This window comes from Odontomachus brunneus, unplaced genomic scaffold (genome assembly GCF_010583005.1).
Source record: "Odontomachus brunneus isolate Ranch 3 - 2012 unplaced genomic scaffold, Obru_v1 Obru_scaffold_206, whole genome shotgun sequence".
Lineage (NCBI taxonomy): Eukaryota > Metazoa > Arthropoda > Insecta > Hymenoptera > Formicidae > Odontomachus > Odontomachus brunneus.
Genome location: NW_022639656.1, coordinates 95,250 through 109,103, shown reverse-complemented (window position 1 = coordinate 109,103; position 13,854 = coordinate 95,250). Strand labels below are relative to the sequence as shown.

The following is a 13,854-nucleotide window of genomic DNA, read 5'->3' as shown; positions in this document are numbered from 1 at the left end:
GCTCATTTGGACACGAAAAGTTGCACACTGCTCATTTGGACACGAAAAGTTGCACACCGCTCAGTTGGACACCGAAAGATGCGTTAACGAGTGGGTTTCGTGGTCAATCGGAACGCTCCCCATTTTATTGCATTTATAAATTTAATTGCATTTATAAATTAATCTTAATTTAAATATTCTTTAGTAAGTACTACAATCTCGAACGACTAGCGGGGGGCTGTGCCCCCCGCACCCTCCCTAAAAACTAACCTAACTCAACCCATCGTTACATTAAGCGTCAATCATTGTTTATTAGTGTTCAACTGTTGTGTTAATGTGACGATAGATTGGGTTAGGTTAGTTTTTAAGTAAACTTTTAATAATATAATAGTATAAATAGTTAATAATTGTGATAAATTTTCAAATAAACTGTTAACGCGGGAGCAATGGGTTCCGATTGACCACGGTACGATTGGATATAACCAATCGATGAAAAGAATAATCTAGTGAATTACTATGTCGAACCAATCATTACAAATTATGTCTAATCGTACCGTGGTCAATCGAAACCCACTCGTTAACGCATCTTTCGGTGTCCAACTGAGCGGTGTGCAACTTTTCGTGTCCAAATGAGCAGTGTGCAACTTTTCGTGTCCAAATGAGCGGTATGCAACTTTTCGTGTCCAAATGAGCGGTGTGCAACTTTTCGTGTCCAAATGACCGACGTACAACTTTCGGTGTCCAAATAAACTGTGCGCATTTTTCTCGTGTCCAATTGAACCGTGGGCAAAATTTTGTGTCTAATTGCAACGTGTCCATTTGCTCCGTGTCCAATTGTACCGTGTCCAAGTGCACGAGCCTACATGTCATAACAATTTCCATGACAACCTATCACAGAGTAGTAGCAAGATAAATTTAAAAATACTGCGGAAAGTACAGAAACTATTGCACGTTGAAATAAAAATATACATCCATAATGGCTCCTGCTCACAGAACGCGACAACGCTTGCCGTGCAGCGGAAGTTTGGCGACAGCCAATCAATATGTTGTATTTCCGTGAGACCTATAAGGTTATTACGGAAAGCAACATTTTAGTGAGCTATTACACTGTGTGCATATGAAACTACCCCATTTAATAGCATACATGTGGTATTTAATTAAAGAACGTACAGAGTTAAAGAACTTACAAGAACCTACAGAATTAAAGATCGAACTTACAAAATTTAATTAAAGAAACGACAATCTGCGCGTAATCTGCCGTCAATCTGCTGTCAGAGTCTGTTGGCATGCTCTGCGCGCAATCTGCCGCCAATCTGCTGTCAGAGTCTGTCGGCAGGCTTTGCGCGCAATCTGCCGCCAGTCTGTCGTCAGAATTTGTCGACAGGCTCTGTGTGCAATCTGCATTAGTTTGTTAGCAAATCCTGCGCACAATCTGCCATCAATCTGTCGTCAGAGTCTGTTAAACAGATTCTGAGTAGAATCTGTTGTCTTTCTGTCAACAGATCCTGATAACAGACTCTGCGCAAAATCTGTTTTAGCAGGTTTGGCTATCCGAGTACGTAATATATCAGCCTAAATACATGTTGAAATATACATACACTTTTAACTACACGCAAAAAATATTCTGTGGTGACAGCTAGAAACTTTCTGTTACGCGAGGTTCAGTTGCAGTAACAGAAAAGTCTGTTCCAATAACTGAAGAATTTTTCATATCAACGATTGCTTTTGATTGAAGGAACTAAAATTTTCCGTTCCAAATAAATGGTTATCGCAGATGATTATTCTGTTGTTCTCACAGAGGGTATCGGACTGAATGGTACATAGCAATAAGAAACGACATCAAGGTTACCGCAACCGAAAAGATTCGGTTGAAAGAAGTTGAATATTGCTGCTATGGATACCCAGCCCAGGTAGAACACAGAAGTCATGATGATATCAGCAGGACGTCATCATGACATAATTTGTCACTTAAAATTCATTGATAGTAAATGACGCAAAAGTGACGTAAAAGTGATAAGGACAGTTATATGTTGTATCATAAGTAAAACCCTTATAGAAATATCATACTAAGAATCATTGATAATTACTTATTATCCAGTATTTTTAATACTGAAAATAAGTAATTATCAATGATTCTTAGTATGATAATTCTATAAGGAAAGTGCTTTAAAAGAATCTCTTTAGTTTCCGAAATATTTATATCGCTTTAATATCTTGTTGCAATTGTATAGACAATAGAATGAACATATCTTAATAATCATTAAAAAAGATAACATCAATGTGACTAAATTATGATATATTTTGATTTGAACATAAGATATACCACTACATATTAAAGCTTTGTTCCCGATATTCACTACCAGTATTGAAAATGGGCGCATTCAGTAGAAAAAGCGCTCAGTGAGCAATCAACGATTATTGGTTCTTGCTATTAGATCCTTAAATCTAGACCAATTACATTGACAAATTACTCAACTGTTGTGCAACTGTTGAGTCTGCTGAATGCAGCCAATGTATAGTATATGTACTTAACATAGGGTGCCATGCGTGGTGCAATTGCACCAATGTGGCTTTTTGATCCCAGGTAAAACAGATAGTCAAAATAATGTCAATCTGACGTCATTTTGACCAAATATTGACCAAATCGGTCCGATAGATGGAGCAGTAGCGTTGTGTGCGTTAGGAGAAGGCGCATGGAAAGGATACTTTTCCTCGTACGCTGCAGCGTGTGCGGCCATTTTTCTATAGCATTGGATCCACGGAAAGTTGCAAACGCTTTGAAGCGCCCCATGGAAGGAAGCCCATAGAAGCGCCCCATAGAAGGAGGAGGGCATACTAAGTGGCGGCGGGACGCCGTGCGTTCGAGATCTGCGTATCTTTTTCGTTCCAGAAAGAGAAAAATATCGAGAGCGCGGTCCTGCTAGGCCGGGACTTTCGCTTGCCAGGCGACTACTCTAAACCACTGAGCTACCTGACGCTCCACGCTCACGACACTCTCCTCTTCCCAGATAACGCTCAGAGATGCCGTTCGGAAGCGACATCTCTGGCGCGATCCCGAGCGCACGGCGACTACAGAGAGAAACAATAGGCCTGTTCTTTGTAGCTGCACTACTGAACTAGTGCAATAAGTTAGAGTGAGAAAACGTATATTTGTTTCACTTCAATATATTGCACCAGTTCAGCAGTGCAACTACAAAGAACAGGCCTAATGTTACTGTACCAAATGGTACAGCTGTCAGTCTTTCAAAGGTTGCTATCCTTTAAGACCTGCTGTCCATGTATGTCCGTCTCCACCGTTGGCCCTCCTCATCCGGTGCAAATAATACAAATAAGCCCCGGGGTCGACACCAATTTTTTGGCAGCCCCTGGGTGCTTGGACGCAATGCGCCATGGGGGATCCACCATAAAAAAAATAATGCTATAAAAAATAGCGTTATTACGTACAAAGTGATCTTTTTGGATAAAGATGCCAAACGAGAGAAAGAAAGTAAGTACTGAAACGTCTTTTATTATGAAGTGTCTTTTTATCATTATATGTATATTGTCGCTATTACACACACATATGTATAACTAATATTAGCTTATGCTTATGTTAGCTAGGTTAAGTTATGATGCATATAATATTCATGTTCTCCTTCGACGTTTTCGTTTACGAAGCATTTTGCACAGTTATATTGCATGAATTGTTATAATTTAACGGTTGTACCATCATAACCCATCGAATTTCGCCTAGAATGTTGTAAGCAATACTTACAGGATAATTAAGAATAAACACACACACACCCACTGTGCAAATAATAAACGTTACATATTAGATACGTAACATATATGTTTAATGTCTTTACTCAGTAACGTTTCTTCTACATAATAGCTCAGAAACATATGTAGCAAAAATATTTCTGAGCTATTATGTAGAAGAAACGTTTCAGAGTAAGGTTTCAGAGTATTAAATATATATGTTACGTATCTAATATATGACGTTAACTATTTGCATAGTGGGTATATATATATTTTTTTTTTTTTAATTGTACAATCGGTTACTAATGGTTACTGAATGATTTGGACGTATTTCGAGCCCTATAATTACAATGCTTTAAACTGAAAGCCACTGTTGATGAGCTGTACATTAATTGATTATGACAGGGGGCAAAATGACATTACCAAGAGTGAAAATAATACTACTTACAATTATATTACATATGTGTTACAAGTTATATTTTCAAAATATTACAAAATTTGTCATGTAATATTACTTGAATAAAAATTGTTATGTATTGAATATGTATTCAACATGTAACTGTTGTAATATTACTTTTGACAAAATCTTATATTATTGTTACATATTGTTACATATATAAAGTACAGCTAATGTAATATTGTTACTTGTGTAAACTTGTTACTTCTCAGTTATGTAATTGTTACAAACTGTGTTCACTGAGCCATTTAGTAACCGAGTGTACATTTCCATTTGTGCAAAACAAAATAATCCTTGATCCTTATAATGAGTTAACATATATCGATATCTTTAGTTTATTATTTTATTTGTGACTATATATTTGCAGAAATATTTACCATGGAAGGTACGATCCAAACATAGAATTATTGCTACGAAACGAATTAGATTGACCGAACACAAGTTGCAAAATCTATAATATTCAATAATAATACTAATGGTAATACAAGTCAAAGAAATGGGAACAATATTAGTGATATTGACGATGAGACAGATAACTCTTTCAAGAGATGTATAAACTTTGAAACAGAATATAGCAATTTGCTCGATTTAAACCCTAATTTTTGTTCAGATTATAGTCTTAGTTATTCTGATCATTCTTCTAGTAGTAATAATAATATTGCTGTTCAACACAATGAGTTTATAGGTTGTGAAAGTAATAACCAAAACGTTACAAAAAATGTTGAGCAGTATAATGAACAAAGTGATACAGGTGAAATATTAAACTTAAATAATAAACAAGAAAAAGAAAATTATTTATTGCATGGATTAAGAGAATGGTCTTTGCGTGGAGTGTCAAAGAAAAAAATAAATGAATTATTGGCTCTGTTAATACCACTTTTCTCTTTTCTGCCAAAAAGTTACAAGACTCTATTGCATACTATGAGGAAAGTTACTGTGAATAGATTAGATAATGGACTATTTTGGTATAAGGGAATAAAATTGAATATTCAACAATTACTTTCTGAGGAATATGTCCATAAATATGGTGAAATAGTGATAGATGTGAATATGGATGGTGTTCCTTTAAGTAAGAGTTCTGAAATGCATTTTTGGCCAATCCTTGGTAAATTTCGAAATACAGAACACCCTTTCATAATTGCTGTTTATGTGGGCTCTGGAAAGCCTAATAATGTTAATACATGGTTGGAACAGTTTGTTGCTGAAATGGCAGATCTACAAGAAACTGGATTTCAGTGGAACATAATACTATATAATTATCAATTTAGAATTGATAATTTTGTGTTAGATACTGAAGCCCGCTCGTTTGTAAAACAATATATTGCGCATGGTGGTTATTATGCATGTGAAAAATGTATTGTGAAAGGGACATATTGTAGAAATAGAATGTGTTTTTTTAAACAAAATTGTCCGCTTCGCACTGATGAGTCATTCCGTAATAAATCCTCGTCATTATATCGGTAATTCAATATTAGAAGATATTGGAATTGACATGATTTCTCAATTTCGTCTTGATGCGCTTTATCTTGTATATCTGGGTGTTGTGAAAAGAATGCTCCACTTCTTATCAGTGTCCGTTCTCGATGTACATTGCCAAATGCAGTTGTACTTGAGATCAATAATGTATTGCATAATATCACTGGTTTTTTCCCTATAGAATTTCATCGTAAACCAAGAAGCTTAGGTACTCGTAATATAAGAGAAAAGTGGAAAGGTACCGAATATAGAAGATTCGTATTATATGATTGTATTTATGTTTTAAAGAACCATGTACCTAATAATATCTACCAGTGCTTCCTTCTTGTCCATTGTACGATTTATATCTTATGTAGATATGATCTGTTTAAAAAAATGAACGTTGCTAATTACTTGTTGAGAGAATTTGTAACTCAGTCAGTCCATTCATTTGGGCGTGAATTTGTGGTGTATAATGTTCACTCACTAATTCATCTAACTGAAGAATGTAACAACAGAGGTACATTGGATTCCTTTAGTGCATTCCCTTATGAAAATTTTTTGGATATTATGAAAAGTCACTTGCGTTCCATTCATCGACCATTGCAACAATTGGCTAATAGAGATATGGAATTGCAAGGTGCATTTATAAAGCCATGCCCTCATAAAGATACAAACTTTATAAAACTGAAAAAACCAGTTCATAGTTATCATTTGGACATTGAGGGTCAACAATATACAGTTGTCACCAAAGATTTCACATTACAAGCAAAAGAAGGAGATCGTTATTTCAAATTAGTTAATGGTGAAATTGCACGTTTGTGCTGTGTAATAAATTCCCATGGAAATATCATTCTTGCAGGAACAAAATTTACATGTCTTGAAAATTATTATACTTTTCCTATCGAGTTTTCAGAGTTAGGTATTTTTAAAATGTCTAAACCTGAAAAAGAATTGCATTTTTGGAGAATTGAACAAGTTAAAGAGAAATATGTTGTAATGCCTATTAGTAATGGTACTTTTCTCTGTGTTCCACTTATCCAGTTTTTTCATTAGAGTATGTTTATTTTGTTACAGTCCTTGTTGAATATTACGTTTTAATTGTAATGTGATATATTAATGTTTTCTATTGCAGTACGTTGTAAAATTTTCTGCCACGGATGCAACCAAAATGGAGACTGTAGCCGTAGCTCCATCTTTATGGATCAATTATGATCTTAATACATGTAAATGGCCACCAAAAAAGTATGATTCTAATAAAGTTACTAGATGAATCATAAGAGTTTAATGGAACCAAAGGATGATTTTGAAGATATTTCAGTACAAGTTATGTATGAATATGGTGAGTATATCTTTATAGTTATGTCACACAAGCATTTATAATTTTCTGTAAGATAGCATAACTGTTGAAAATAAAAATACTATCACGCTTCATATATTGATATCATTATCCTAACGTCTCAATAACATTTATCTATAATTTAATCCTTCTTACTTGTATTACCTAATCAGATAAATATGAAATGTATTCGCATTATTTTTTTTCTTAAGCATATTTGTTTTAAACAATATTAGTAACATTCTACAACTTTTCATAGTATATATATTTAATATAGTTGTAAAAGTACGCATTTCCATTATAGTAAACCGTTTTTTATTTTAGACATATGCCAAAGCACGCAAAGCAAATATAAAAGCTGAACACGACAGTGCTATCGATACAGCTGCTGGAGAAAGTGATATAGATAAGCCTAGGAAAAAACAGAAATCTGCAAGATATGAAGTGACAGATAGCTCAGAGCTTGATAAACCACTTGCCATCAAAAGTTGATAGCAAGCTCTGCTCGAAATCTGCTCGCGCAGGTTTGGCTACCTGGGAATATCAAATATAGAAATCCAGATTAAAAAAGCATGAAATTGCTTCCCTTCGCAACTGTACTACATCATATAATATATCACAGTCTTCACTTTCTATGGACCAACATTCTGATTTTGAAAGTAAGAAGAATTTACTCGTGAGCTCTGTTTAGCTATAATCAATTGTATCTTATGTAATGCATTTATATTAATGATTTAATTTTAATAGCCATGTCACCCAAATGTGTGTGTGTGTGCGTGTGCGTGTGTGTGTAATAATTCCCAAGTTCCAAACTTACAATGTCCACAGATATTCCAAAAATATTGTAAAAGTCAATTATCATTTTCTTCAGTTACTTCATCTCTCGAAATTAAAGTGTACGGCAGAATAATGTTTCATTATATTTTCAATTATTTATTGTGAACAATTAATTTATTGTCTTTGTTAAATGTTCCAAATGTTCCAGTTGTTTTATCTGAAATATCAAATAAGACTTTTGCAAATAAAATTTCGCCTATAAAAAGTGCAGTTTCACGGTGCTCTAATTGTATGTATCTATGTTCACTTTATTTTCACTTTACACGCACAAATGTCAGATTTTTATTATATCGTTTTAACAAATATCTTTTATTTTATTTTTGTTACACTGGATAAAAATCCAAGTTCGATCTACTACTGTCTGAAAATATATCACCACCTGATGAAACGTTTTCCTCTTCAAAAATGATAATTCCTCTCAATAATATTAATAAGTTCGAAAAAACTGCTTCATCTCATGAGCCAACGATCCACCAACCAGTTCCTATATGTAAAGTTATTTCTATATTTTATTACTATTTCTATTGATTTCGTAATAATTTTATTTCTATGCATTTATTTGTAGTCATTTTATTGTTAAATTATGTTTCAGCTTCTTTACCATTTATAATGAAAAATGTCTGTATGCAATCAGGTAAATTATATTGCTTCTTATATTAATGGAATTACTTTTAACATTTTTTTTATAATATTAACGAATAATTTTATACATTTTTCCAAGAGTATCTTATTGATTTTCCTGTTTTGTGTTCCTAATTTTCACATTGACTTTTCTGACTTCTTGTCTTCCTTATTTTCCTGACCTTAATATTATTACAAATATGAACTTTTATATTATTTTTGTTATAGTGGATAAAAATCCACGCTTGTTGGATCCGCTACTGTCTGAAAATATATCACAACCTGATGAAACGTTTTCCTCTTTGTAATTACTATATTAATTATTTTTAGATCCACACGTGGCTGCTGTTCTTAAAACTTTAGTATCCAGGCAAGAAGATTTAAATAGTAAAATAGATCACGTTATTTTGATGATTTACAAAGTATATCGTAAATTAGCACCAGAAGAGGAAAAAGTGAGTCATCCGAAAAATCCCCCTGTACTTTCTTTAAATAAGATTCCTTTTTACAAATTCAAAAATTTCTAATGTCTGAAGATAACTTTTACCCAACAGTAAATATTTCTATCACTCCTTCAATTATATCATATATTTTCCTGTGTAGCATAATTTAAATTGCTATTGCCTTGTTATTAAATATGATATAAAGAGATTTAATCAGATACATATGCCAACGTACATCGAATCGTTTTATTCTATATTAAGACCAAATTACACTAATCTAAATATAAGGTAACAGTTAAAACTGTAAACAATATAATATCCAAAATCAGGACATAAGATTTTTTAACATCATATGTCCTCGCTTTGGACATTATACTGTGTAGGATCAGATATTTATTTTTGTTTTTTCCTCAAAATAAAGTAAGATAGACATGTTTCAATTGTTACTTAACTTATTACTCGCTTAGTGCAACCGGATATTGAAATAACTTTGAGAAATAATTACCTTGATTTATTTGAAAAAATTATACTTATGAGTATTATACTTATAAGTATTATGAGCATTACATACATAAATACATGATATGCAATTGTTTTGTTATATATATTATATATAGATATATTATACATATTATATATAAAAAATTATTTTCTATTTATGATAAAACGCTTTTTTTTTTAGCATAATTGTTTTTATTTTTAATTCGAGAATTACTCAATATGTTATATGATATGCAATTGTTTTGTTTCATGATACTGATATAATTATATCATAATTATATCAGATGATAACTGATATAATTATAAGTTATGATATAACTTCATGTAAAGAGCAATTGTTATAATAAATTTATACCTTTGTGATAAAAAATTTATATGTACACTATAAATTAATAATAGTATAAAATAATATTAATTTGTGTCTTAATGAATTTGTCCCTTTTTTACAGTAATAATATCGAAAAGTTATTTTATAAATATCTAAGTTGTCTTTTGGATATGTGTGATGTGAGATTATTAATAGTATTTTCGCCTGAAGCAGATTGAATCGCTCCAAAAAAATGATTTAATTCGTTTTTTGCCGCTTTCTGCCAACTTGAGTTAACTTAACCAATTGGTTATTTCATCGGAATTAACTAATCGCAATTATAAATTCTGATTAACGACAAACACAATTAGTGTACATTAAATAAACATTAGTCGATTATGCTAAAATTGGCTGTGTTCGGGATCTACTACTATGTAAGAAATGTATATTAGAACACAGTGTAATTGGTAAAGAGTGCGACATCTGTCGGATTAATCAGATGATATAAGGTAGAGCAGGCGGCGCTGTGAGAGAGAGTCGAGAGAGAGTCGTCGTAGGCTGCGTTCCGAAATTAACTGCCAGTACTGAAAGTATGACGTCATAAAGTAGAACTGCGGATCCGTTCCGTAATTACTGATGCTGCTTTTCAGCTTGTAATGCAATCAATAACGGAACGGACTCGCAGTAGAAATATTCAGTATTGTGGAGGTTAAGATAAACAAGTTTCATAGATAATTATGGATCAAACATAGCGTGATATGGAGATTGTGATTTTAACAAAAGTTGTAAAATATGTAATAGAATCTTCTGAAAGTTCTTCAGATAGCGAAGAAGATATATTTTTAAGGACTCTTAATAGAAATTTGACTCCACGTTTTCGTTGCAAGGACTATGTTGAAAGTGTTATACCATTGTATACAGACGAGGAATTTCAAATGCACTTTCGGTACAGAAAACAATATACAATTTTTACCTAATGTACATCAAACGCATGTAAAAGAAATATGATAAAATGTGCCATTGATTATTAAAAAAAAAAAGTAATATCAAGAAAATGGAATTTATTGTTTCAGACTTAAACGAAGTACTTTTCAATTCTTATTTAAATTATTAAATCCTAAATTAAATAAACAAAATAAAATAAAAATAAAATAATTATAAAAGTAAAATAATTATTGATTATTACAAACTTATACCTGTACGTGCTTTTTCAGCATCTTCACGACTAACTGTTACATTATATATTTTATTACTTTCTGAACATATGAGGCTTAACGTCTCATCACAGAGCGCCGCCATTTTTTCACTGCTGGTGTCTTACCTCGCCAGCCGCAGTAACGAAAGCAGGAAATTACGTCAAAATATATGACGTCACGTGTTAACGAAAGTACATTGAAAGCTTACTGCGACGTATTTCGGAACGACTTTGCAGTACTGCAAGTACTGACAGTGAGTTTCGGAACGCAGCCGTAGTCATCGTCAAGAGAGAGACGTGGTAGAGAGAGAGTAGAGAGAGAATCGAGAGAGGAAGGAGCGTGTGTGACTAGGAGTAGTCGGGTTAACACGTGGGCAGCGAGAGGAGGGAATCCGTCTCGTGTGCTAATGACTGTCGGTATTAATTAGGAAATAGAGGTTGTGTTCATCGGTCGAAGAGTGCGGTCAAATCCGATGTACGTGTAGTCGGGTAAAGCGGCAGTGGAAGATTTGTAACGGCTGTGCGCGGCGTTCACGGAACACGTGGCATTCGGACCTTTGTGTAGCTTAAATAAATAACTTATTTCTTTGTTGTGAACCAGACTTGACTATTCAATACCTTACAACTAGTACTGAAAACTCTACAGTTCATGTCATATATAGATTTTCAGTACTGACACGAAACTTCAAACGCAGCTTAAAACCAAATATCCAGAATGCATTCAGAAACGTTCTGGGGATGTCGTATAGATGTTCTATGTCCTCATGACGTTTCTGAAAGTTTCTTGTACTGTTAGGAAAGAATCGCTATAAAATCATTCCGATTTCAAAAATTTATCACATATTCATCAAAAAAACTACATTGAATGACATTATGATGATATTTTTTGAAATGACATGTGACGTCATAGTGATATTTTTGTAAGGTTATGTTTTACCTGAGAGGTAGCACACACACGTTTTAAAAATGTTTTATGAACGTTAGAACCAAATCTTTCATAACCGTTTCCAAAACGTTTCATAACATTTCTGAAACGTTTTTCATGAGTAAAAATGTCCATTCAAAAAACGTTAGGTGAAACATTATGTTTGCGAAAAAAAATCGTTGAAGAAACGTTTTATAAACGATTTATAAATAAGGTTTCAGACAGGTTCTTGTTAAAGCGTTTCTTATTGGTGCTTTATGGTTCTGAAACTATAGATATTTTTAAGAAACATTCCTGATACGTGTATGTGCTACCTGGGTAGTGATCCGTATTGTTAGATGAGCCATATTTTCGCACATGTGCGTTACGATTCGGCAATGAATGCAAGAATACAGTAGTATACCATTCTTGGGCACTTAAAGTTTTATCGGACTTCATTCCATATTTATCGATATTAAATTGTATATTATTATACTAATATTATAGTATACTATCGCATCCCTACAGGGTTGAATTTTAAAATATATGTTGTACATTGTTATTTGATGAAACAACACTATTGCTTTAAATAGTATTTTTTTTTAAGTTTCTTTCAAAATTTAGTAATTCGATTTGTTTAATTTAGATTTTCTTGAGTTTTTTAATTTTTTTTGTTTGGATTAATCATTATAACATTCTGTTAAAAATTTAAAAATAGAAGAAAGTAACCAAAAGCGACATAGACCTCCTAAAGCGATATATCTCTATATCTCATATATTAAATGTTGTATTTTATCGAAACTAATATAAACGTAATTCGTTTTATCAGTTAAGTCGTAAAAAATTCATACTTGTATATTTCTTGTTCTTCTATATGCTAAATTAGCAAATATGGAGTTTTAGAAATTCGTAAGTTTTATTTCTATGATTTTTATTGACGAATTACGTAGACTAAACAGCGATAATTATCTTTTTGTTCAATATTAAGTTTTTTTACATACATTTAGCTTTTGTAAAAATATTTTTTGAATATTTTTATCTTCATCACTTTTTTATTGTATACCTTGAAAAATTTTATGAGAATATGTCTTAAAGTGACATATCTACAGTATACGACAGGTGCGATACTCTGTGACTGACATAACTTGATTCTAACTTCCCATTGTGACGTGACATTTATTTATTTTAAAGTTTAATTCTGTTTAGTTTAAAAATATAACATGTAAAATATGTGAGAAATGAAAAAGATGGAATTGCCAAATATATGTTTTTATTTAATTATATTTCCCTTCTGTAACATTATATTTTGAATAAATTAATATTATTCAACCATTAAACGCATTAACTATTTATTATCAAATATTATCATATGTGCAACATGTTATATAATTTCCAATACGTATGTTGCTTTTGACACCCATTTTCTTTGAACTCTATTTTCATGTGTTTTACAAAAACATTTTTTATGTTAAATCTAGAAATAATTTAATTATAAATATGATAGTATCAGATAGAGAGTACTTCTAACTATATGTATATATATTTACATTTATATTTTGAGCTTTACATTAAAACATAACCTTAAAAAATGGAGTACTATGTCGCTTTTGGCGCCTTTACTCTAATTATCACTGATTCACTACATTACATCAATATTCACCGCATATCGAATGTTGTTGCATTGTTCCAATATCTATCAGTAAATTATCCATCAAACACCAAGTAAAAATTATATAATTACCCGGGTAGAAATTGTATCTAGTAACTGTTTGGTTACTAGACAGAAAAGTTGTGTTTTACATCGCTACTAGCTAGTAGTACTAGCTAGTCACTAGCCAGGAATGTAAGAGCCAGCGCACGAACATTGTCGTAGTTCCACACGCCACCTTACGTGACAATTTTACGTTACGTGAGACGTAACCTGAACGTAGGGCAACGTACGTAAACGTTATGTTACGTTACAAAAGAATATATATATTCTTTCGTAACGTAACGTAACGTTTTCGTGCGTTGCCGTACGTTCGGTTTATGGCTTCTGCACACAGGACACGGTAATGCTTGCCGCGCGGCGGAAGTTC

At 32.5% G+C, this 13,854-nt stretch overlaps 1 long non-coding RNA gene across 2 annotated transcripts; it reads left to right on the top strand.

The window, feature by feature from the left end:
* The first annotated feature begins 3,262 nt into the window (after positions 1-3,262).
* On the top strand, positions 3,263-9,309 carry LOC116852206. Of its 2 annotated transcripts, XR_004379720.1 has the most exons (6): positions 3,263-3,466; positions 4,542-6,686; positions 6,765-6,971; positions 7,293-7,627; positions 8,398-8,439; positions 8,757-9,309. It is a non-coding gene; the product is annotated as an uncharacterized LOC116852206 (long non-coding RNA). The 2 variants fall into 2 exon arrangements; XR_004379719.1 differs by lacking the exon at positions 4,542-6,686.
* The last annotated feature ends 4,545 nt before the right edge of the window (positions 9,310-13,854 follow it).